The sequence below is a fragment of the Benincasa hispida genome, chromosome 11, assembly GCF_027475165.1.
Source record: "Benincasa hispida cultivar pf3 chromosome 11, pf3_genome.v1.1, whole genome shotgun sequence".
NCBI classification, from domain to species: domain Eukaryota; kingdom Viridiplantae; phylum Streptophyta; class Magnoliopsida; order Cucurbitales; family Cucurbitaceae; genus Benincasa; species Benincasa hispida.
In genome coordinates, this window is record NC_143488.1 from 10,371,085 (window position 1) to 10,379,624 (window position 8,540).

Genomic DNA, 8,540 nt, shown 5'->3' on the forward strand with positions numbered 1-8,540 from the left:
GGGCGGTCCTGTAGACCCATGCTCTATAGGTGACCCTCAAACACTGTATCCATTAGAGCCTTTGTAAACGGGTCAGCAACATTGTGCTTCGAAGCGATCTTCATGATGATCACGTCCCCTCGATGTATTATCTAGCAGATCAGATGATATTTCTGCTCTACGTGTTTACCGCATCTGTGACTGCTCGGCTTCTTGGAATTCATCACTGCCCCACTATTATCACAATAGAGGGTAATGGTCCTAGACATATTTGGAACAACTTCTAGGTCTTTCAAGAACTTCCTGAGCCAGACGGCCTCCTTAGCAGCTTCGCAAGTAGCTACGTACTCCGCCTTCATAGTGGAGTCGGCAATGCACCCCTGCGTTGTGCTTGGCTACACTACACCTCCTCCATTAAGAGTAAAGACTGACGCTAATGTGGACTTATGAGAGTCCTTATCAGTCTGAAAGTCAGAATCCGTGTATCCTATAAGGATCAAATCCCTAGAACCATACACGAGCATGTAGTCCCTCATTCTCCGAAGATACTTGAGGATGTTCTTCACTGTGGTCCAGTGACCCTGGCCTAGGTTAGACTGATACCTACTGACTATGCCCACAATGTAGCAGATGTCTGGACAAGTACAGAGCATCGCGCACATCAAACTGCCATTGGCAGATGCATATGGGACCCGTCTCATCTCCCCTACCTCTTAAGGCTTCTTAGGACACATGTTCTTAGACAAAGTGACTCCATGCCTGAACAGCAGTAGGCCCCTCTTGGAGTCCTGCATCGAGTACTTGAGCAACATCTTGTCAATGTACGATGCCTGAGACAATACTAGCACTTTGTTCTTACAATCCCGAAAGATCTGTATACCTAAACAAACTAAGCCTCTCCCAAATCTTTCATTTGGAATTGGGTCACTAGCTAGTTCTTAACTCTAGTCAGTAGACCTATATCATTCCCAATGAGTAGGATATCGTCTACTACAACACTAAAAAGACTACTGAAGCGTTGATGATCTTCTTGTAAACACAAGGTTCATCAACGTTTTGGTCAAAGCTATATGACTTGATCGCATTATCAAACCGTATGTTCCAAGATCAAGACGCCTGTTTCAGTCCATAAATGGACCGATTTAGTTTGCAAACCTTTTTCTCTTGACCTTGGGCTATGAATCCCTCAGGTTGCACCATGTAAATGGTCTCCTCAAGATTGCCATTTAGAAAGGTCGTCTTGACGTCCATTTGCCAGATCTCATAATTATAATAAGCTGCAATGGACAGGAGGATGCAGACCGAATTTACATGGCAATAGGCGAGAAAGTTGCCTCATAGTCGACTCCCTCTACCTGGGTATAATCCTTTGCCACAAGTGAGCCTTAAAGGTCTGTACCTTTCCATCAATACCCCGTTTGCGCTTGTAGATCCATTTACAACCTATAGAGCAAACCCCATCAGGCTGATCTACAAGATCCCATACTGAGTTGAAGTACATCGACTCCATCTCGAGATCCATGGCCTTGACCCATTTATCTTGGTCAACATCCTCCATTGCCTTCTTATAAGACATCGGATCCTCAACGTCGCCATCTGCTACCATAGGAAGGATTTTCATGAAACCCAGATAGCAAACGGGTGGGTTTGCAATCCTCCTACTACGTCGAGGTTCCCTCAACTCTTGAGGTGAAACTGACCTACTGGATGAACTCCCATCAACAACCCTTGCTAATGTAGCAGGCTCTTCAACAACTCTTGTTAAAGTTTTAGTAGTTTCATTGAAAAGCTCATGCAACACGAGTTTGCTTCGTGCACTGTGCTTCCTTATATGATCCTCCTCCAGGAAAGTAGCATTTGTTGAAACAAACACCCTATTTTCCGTTGGATCATAAAAGTAACCCCCTCGTGTACCTTTGAGGTAGCCTATAAAGAGGCATAACCTTGACCGTGGTTCCAACTTCTTGGGATTACTGATTAGCCTTAAGCATATGTGCAGGGCAACCCTAAATGCGAAAGTGACGTAAACTACCTTTACACCCATTCCACAACTCTAGAGGTGTTCTTACAACACTCTTGGAGGGAATGCAGTTGAGTATATATACCGCAGTTTCCACTGTGAAACCCCAAAACGAGTCTGGTAAGGAAGCGTAACTTATCATCGAGCGAACCATGTCTAACAAGGTCCTATTTCTCCTCTCCGCTACACCATTTTGCTGAGGTGTACCCAGCGCTGAGAGTTGGGAAACGATTCCATGTTCTATCAAATAGTTCTGGAATATCGAGTCCAAAAAATCTCCACCTCAATTCGATCAAACTGTTTTAATCCGTCTATCTAATGCGTTTTCAACTTCAGCCTTGTACTCTTTGAACATTTCAAAGGATTCAGAATTCTGTTGCATAAGATAAACATACCCATATCTTGAGTAATCATCAGTAAAATTGATAAAATACTCATAGCCACCTTAGGCTCGCACATTCATAGGACCACAAAGGTCAAAATGTACTAACTCAAAAGGCTCCTTGGCTCTATAACCTTTTCCAGTAAAAGGTCGTTTAGGTATCTTACCTTCAAGGCAAGATTCGCACACTGGTAAAGAATTTTCTTCTAACTCACTTAGAAGTCCATTCTTCACCAATCTCTCAATCCTATTGAGATTGATGTGCCCTAAACGTAGATGCCAAAGTTGGGCATTTTCTTTTGCAGAAATGTGTCAACGTTTTTGTCGCACCCCCTCCCTAGCCTTAGCCCCCAAGACTTGGAAGGGAGCGTGAGGGTACACCAGTTGTATTCCAAGACAACATTTAAATTTAACATTTCTCCCTCCCTTATCTATTAAAAATTTCAATATGACACTCTATCTAACTTTCACACACATAGTTCAATTTCCTATATTCTTTATTACATGATCCGAGTCGTGCCTTGAGAATTTACCAAGTCCTGGTGTGTTGGTGGTTAGTAGACTCCTTCCTTAATGCTTCGCTTTGCTACCTGGGGGGGGGATATAAGAAAATATTTGGAAGAGTGTGAGCTACTAAGCCCAGTGAGTGGTGCTTTTAAAATAATAATCACTTTGCAAAACATATTTTTGGGAAGTCAATCACATAACCACAATTCCAATATAATTTATGCATGATCATGTGTACATTCATTCAATCATCATCTTCCAGTTCCATGCTATACGTGGCATGCTTATATCATGGACACATTATCAATCATAACAACTTTTTATGGAAACTTTCCTATAACCCACTTTTATCCTTAACGCATAGCAACCATTGGCATTTTCCCTTGAATTTTTCTATCAATTAGCCTTACCTTTTATCCTTAACGCATAGCAACTCACCTTTCCTTCTTTAAAGTCCCACTTAGCCATCGCATGAGTCGGCCATCACCAATGCATAGGGTGGCCGCTCACCCTCGACACATGGCTTGCTAGGTGTGCTTGCTCAGTCTGCTAAGCATAGACGCACGACGCTGACCATCGACACATAGGCGTGCTGTCTAGGCGCTTGTGCGCTTGGCCGCATAAGCATGCTCGGCTGCGTGGGCGTGCCTCGCCGCATGGGGGTGCTTCGCCGCATGGGCATGCCTCGCCGCGTGGGCGTGCGCTTGGCATAGCGCATTGACGCATGGCTGCTTGGCAGACTCGACAGCGCTTCGACACATAAAATGGCTTGCCCGCTTGCCCATTCGACGCATAGGCAGGGCGCTCGGCATACACTATCGACGCATGGGCTACGCGCTTGACGTATGGCTTGTGCGCTTGTTCGCGACGCATGGACTACACGCCTAGCATGCTCACTCGACGCATGCTTCCTGCCCATGTCCACACGACTCATGTATGCCTTTGCGTTGGTTGTATGCAACCCTTAGCTATTTTTCATGTCTTCTTGCTTCCATCCTCCATGCATTCTTGCGTCTCACATGTTTTACGCTCTTCATAGGCATTTGGACCTTTGGTCACCTTTTTGGATAATTTTAATGTTTTCCACTCTTTGTTCCAATATCCTTCTTAGGATTTTTCTTCTCTATTTAACCTCCCACTTTAGATTTAGTGTTAGGGTCTTACAGTTTTGATTGAGTTACGACAGTTTTGAACAATTTAGTATTATGGAGGGAATTAATGGCTAACGGCCTTAGCACATATAAATTCGATTCCAAATTTGCTGTGCAAATAAAAACACCATCTTTATGAATAAACGCTTTATCCACATTAAACGAGATCGTATATTTATATTGCAATAAACACTTTACAGAAATTAGGTTCCTCTTTAGTTTGGGAACACTATATACATCATTTGAAAAAAGAAACCTATTTTGTAAGACTAACTAGAGTCCTCTCACTGCCACAGCTAAGACGACATGCCTAGTGCCTACTCGCATCGTCATCTCACCAGCCTCTAGCTGTCACCAAGATCTATCCCCTATAAAGAAGAACAAACATGGTTAGTGGCACCCGAATTAATTATCCAGGCAGAATCATCATTCTCTACTAAACAAGTTTCAAGCACAAGTAAATCACATTTACCTTTATCGGCCTTGGCTGCTTTCTTCTCTTTCAGATACCAAGGATAGTTCCTCTTCCAATATCCATCTTGGTTGCAGTGGAAACACTTTCCTTTAACGACCTGTGGACACCTCCTTGGGATAACAGGCGGTGGGTTAGCAGGTGCCTTCCCTTTTCCCTTACCACCCTTATTCTTCTTCCCCTTTGCAGAGTTAGAAGTAGAAGATGCAGACTTCATTCCTGAGGTCGAACCTCTATGGAACGTCTTGGAGGATGAAGCAACATTTGCCTCACCCTCCTTCCTCTCCTTACTTTTCAGTAAAGATTGGTATGTCTACAACTCGTCGAGGAGAGTTGTAAGGTTATATTTCACTTTGTTAAGAATCACATTACTAACAAAGTGCAGGAAGCTCTCCGGCAAAGAATGCAGGATTATGCTAACTTGGCTACCCTCATCGATGGTAGACCCATTTAACTCCACACATTAAAGTGGACCATCATGTTTAGAACATGTTCACAAACAGAGGTGTCTTCTTCCATTTTGGAGTTGAATATGTATTAAGAGCCTCATGCATAAGCTGTTCAGACGATTGTCCAAACATCCCCCACAGGGACTCCATGATCTCACGCGTTGAGACCATAGGGTCATGTTTCTTGGCCAAGACTTCAGAAATACTTGTCAAGATGTAGGCTCGGGCCTTCTCATTCACCCTTGTCCAACGCTCGTATGCCTCCCGAACATTTCGAGCGGCATTCGAAGCTAGAATAGGAGGACAAGCCACCGTGAGAGCGAACATGAGTCCTCGATGATTAGGATCGTCGTGATCATGTGTTTCCATGTTGCGAAATTATTGCAAATAAGTTTTTCGGCGCTTAGCAATGCTAACGTACCTATTGCCATTTTAAAAAAGTTGCTGAAAATACGAACAAGACTTTATTAGATTTTGCTAAACCACTTTTAAATCAATTAGTTTTGCAAAACAGTTTCAAGTACCCTAAGTTATAGACTTCTATTTTGCAATGATGCCCCAGTGAGGCAAGACAAATGCCACCGGTGGGGTGATTAGTTGCCCCTTCACTGGGATGAGACATTCCCAACCATTAGGCAGAACCAACTCTTAGAACTGAACCTAACAACCACCATTTTTGGGTCCAGAATCGTTAACCTTTAACTATTTCGCGTAAGTGTAACCCCTCGCTTTCGGTGCCAGATTCCCGCCCTAATGAGCCCACCATAGGGAAGAAGCAGATTAGGACAAGAGATTAAGTTACCTTATCCTCTTACAGGAGATCAAATAAAGTAACGCGCAAAATTGCCATCCTTTAGGGGGACATTCCCAGGATGCCTCGAGGTGATGTGCAGTAACTTTATTCAACCTAACGAGGGAGACCGAGGGATATGCTGTCGCACTTATCTCAAGTTTAGTTTGGTGAGAACTTTCTTTGCAATTCAAACTCTCATCTAGCCTTAACATTACGACCACAGTGGTTTGAATGTACAAGTTCTAAGTGTTCTTTTGCCTTGGGACCTTTTCCAGTAAAAGATCTTTTAGTCATTTTGCCTTCAAGGCATGACTCACACACATGTAAAGAATTTTTTTTTAACTCACTTAGAAATCCATTCTTGACTAGTCTTTCAATCCTATTGAGATTTATGTATCCTAATCTTAGGTACCAAATATGAGCATTTTCCTTAGGGGAAATTTTAAGTCTTTTATATGAGTTACTGCAGTTTTAAATAGTTCAGTATTTATGAGGGCTTTAGTTGCTAACGGTCTTAGCACATAAAGATTATCTTTCAGCTTAGCAGAACAAAGTTTTATACTATTCTTATAATAAGCGCTTTATTCACAGAATATTTTTGTTCAATTAAACACTCTATAGAAATTAAGTTCCTCTTTAAATCAGAAACAATAAACACATTTTCTAATAAAATATATCTATTCTGTAAAGTAAGTCGGAGTCTTCCCATTTCCATAACTGAGATGACGTGCCTAGTTCCAACTCACATTGTCATCTCCCCAATCTCTAGTTGCTTCCATGAACTAATTCCTTGAAATGAAGAAAAAACATGGTTAGTGGCGCTTGAATCTATTATCCAGGTTGAATAATCATTCCCCACTAAATAAGTCTCCAAAACAAGTAAATCATATTTATCTTGCTTGGCCTTCTTCTTTTTTGCCAAGTATTTGGGCCAATTCCTCTTCTAGTGTCCCTCATGGTTGCAATAGAAATAGATTTTCTTTGTAGCCTTGGTCTTTTTCCCCTTCTGGGCAGCAACTGGTGGTTAGCTTTCCCTTTTCCACTTTCTTATTCTTCTACTTTTTGGTGCTAGAAGACGAAGATACAGACTTGAGGTCAGACCTTTGTAGAACTTTTTAGAGGATGAAGCTGATGGAAAAATCGATATGCGCAGCGGAAATGAGAATCGATTTTACTCTAATTGCCCAAATTAAACATGCAACCCTAAATGAATTAATTAGGGTTATTTTGAAATAATACATTTGAAGTTCCCGAATCTCCTTTATCGCCACTTGAACACGAACCAGACAACCACTAGAGCTGACCTACTATCCTCTAAACTCAGAACCGAGTCGTGGGACCCAATGGATGAAGAACCCGAGAGAGAGAAAAAGAGATGGAAATAGAGATGGAAATAGAAGAGTGAAATTTGGGTTGGGTTTGGATTTTTTTTAGCCCTATTTTAGAAAACTATTTTGGCAAAAAGTCCAAAAGTCTTTAATCCAAAAACACAAGCTCATATTTATAGAAAAGAGTCATGCAAAATTGCATGAAAAAACTTCACAAAATCCCAACACCTAGAATCCACTATCTAAGTGGACTTAATGTCTCCACTATAAGCCAACACCTAGCCACTATTTTGTTAGTGGAATTATCCAACAAAAGTTTGGATTTTCCCACTAACTTTAATCAAAGGGCAAAATAGTCATTTGGTCAAAGTCAAACTTTGACTAAAAAATCAATATTTTGACTTTTTATGATTTTTTCCGTGTTGACTAATTTTGATCTCCCGAGCATGAATCCGTGTTCATTTTTCTCAAAATTCAAATCACATTTGAATATAAGGTCGGTCAAAATTTGACTTTTCAAAGTCAAAAATCAACTCTTTTACTTTTTACATCTTTGACCATTTTCATTATGTCCGAGCTTCTGAATATGAATGTATTTATATTTTTGATATTTAAATCACATTTAAATATTAAAGTTGTATCTCTAAATTAAAAAACCGACCACTATATCACATATACTTATTGGTTTCTCTCTCTTCACCTAATTTGAACAATTCGAATTATTCTATCATACTATTCTAAGTTTATTCCATATGAGCTAGTAGGGGAACCTAATGGACCTATAGATCATGGGCTCCAATGATCTGAGATTAGCTAGCTAAACTCTTTAGACGAAGCTAATCAACATTCGTTAACTAATGGGTCATTTCACTATAGTCTCGTAGTTGCACTCCCCTCACTATAGATATATTTGTGTCCATTTGATATAACCATGATTAGTAAGTTAATCCTTCATAGGTTGTTCGTAATCTCAGTTGGGTCATAAAAACCATTTTACCCTTGAGACTACATCTTATTCCTTAAGTTCTACTGATCCTCTAATGAACAATTGGTTTAAGGTCCAACCTATAAACTGAACCCCTCTCGGGCCAATGAGAGGGTGGGGCCCCTTGTTTAAGACTTGGATTCAGTACTAAAGGGAACAACCTATCTACTATTCCTATAACGGGTAGGAGTGAATTCCATCTTGCATCCTATGTTCCCAGCTATCCACCTGATCTTACCCCGAAATGGGAGGCTTATTGGGCCAGTGATAATGAACTGCCCTCACTTATGCAGATCTAAGGATAATTTCGAGTGAACAGGTAGAGTTTTCATATAATAACAGCTATCAGGCTACTATATGCATGTCGCCATTTGAAGCTTCGTATGGTAAGGGTTGCAGGTCCTCTATTTGCTGGGGTGAGGTTGGTGATCAAAAGTTGGTGGGAACTAGATGGTGCAGATGAAAAATGAAATC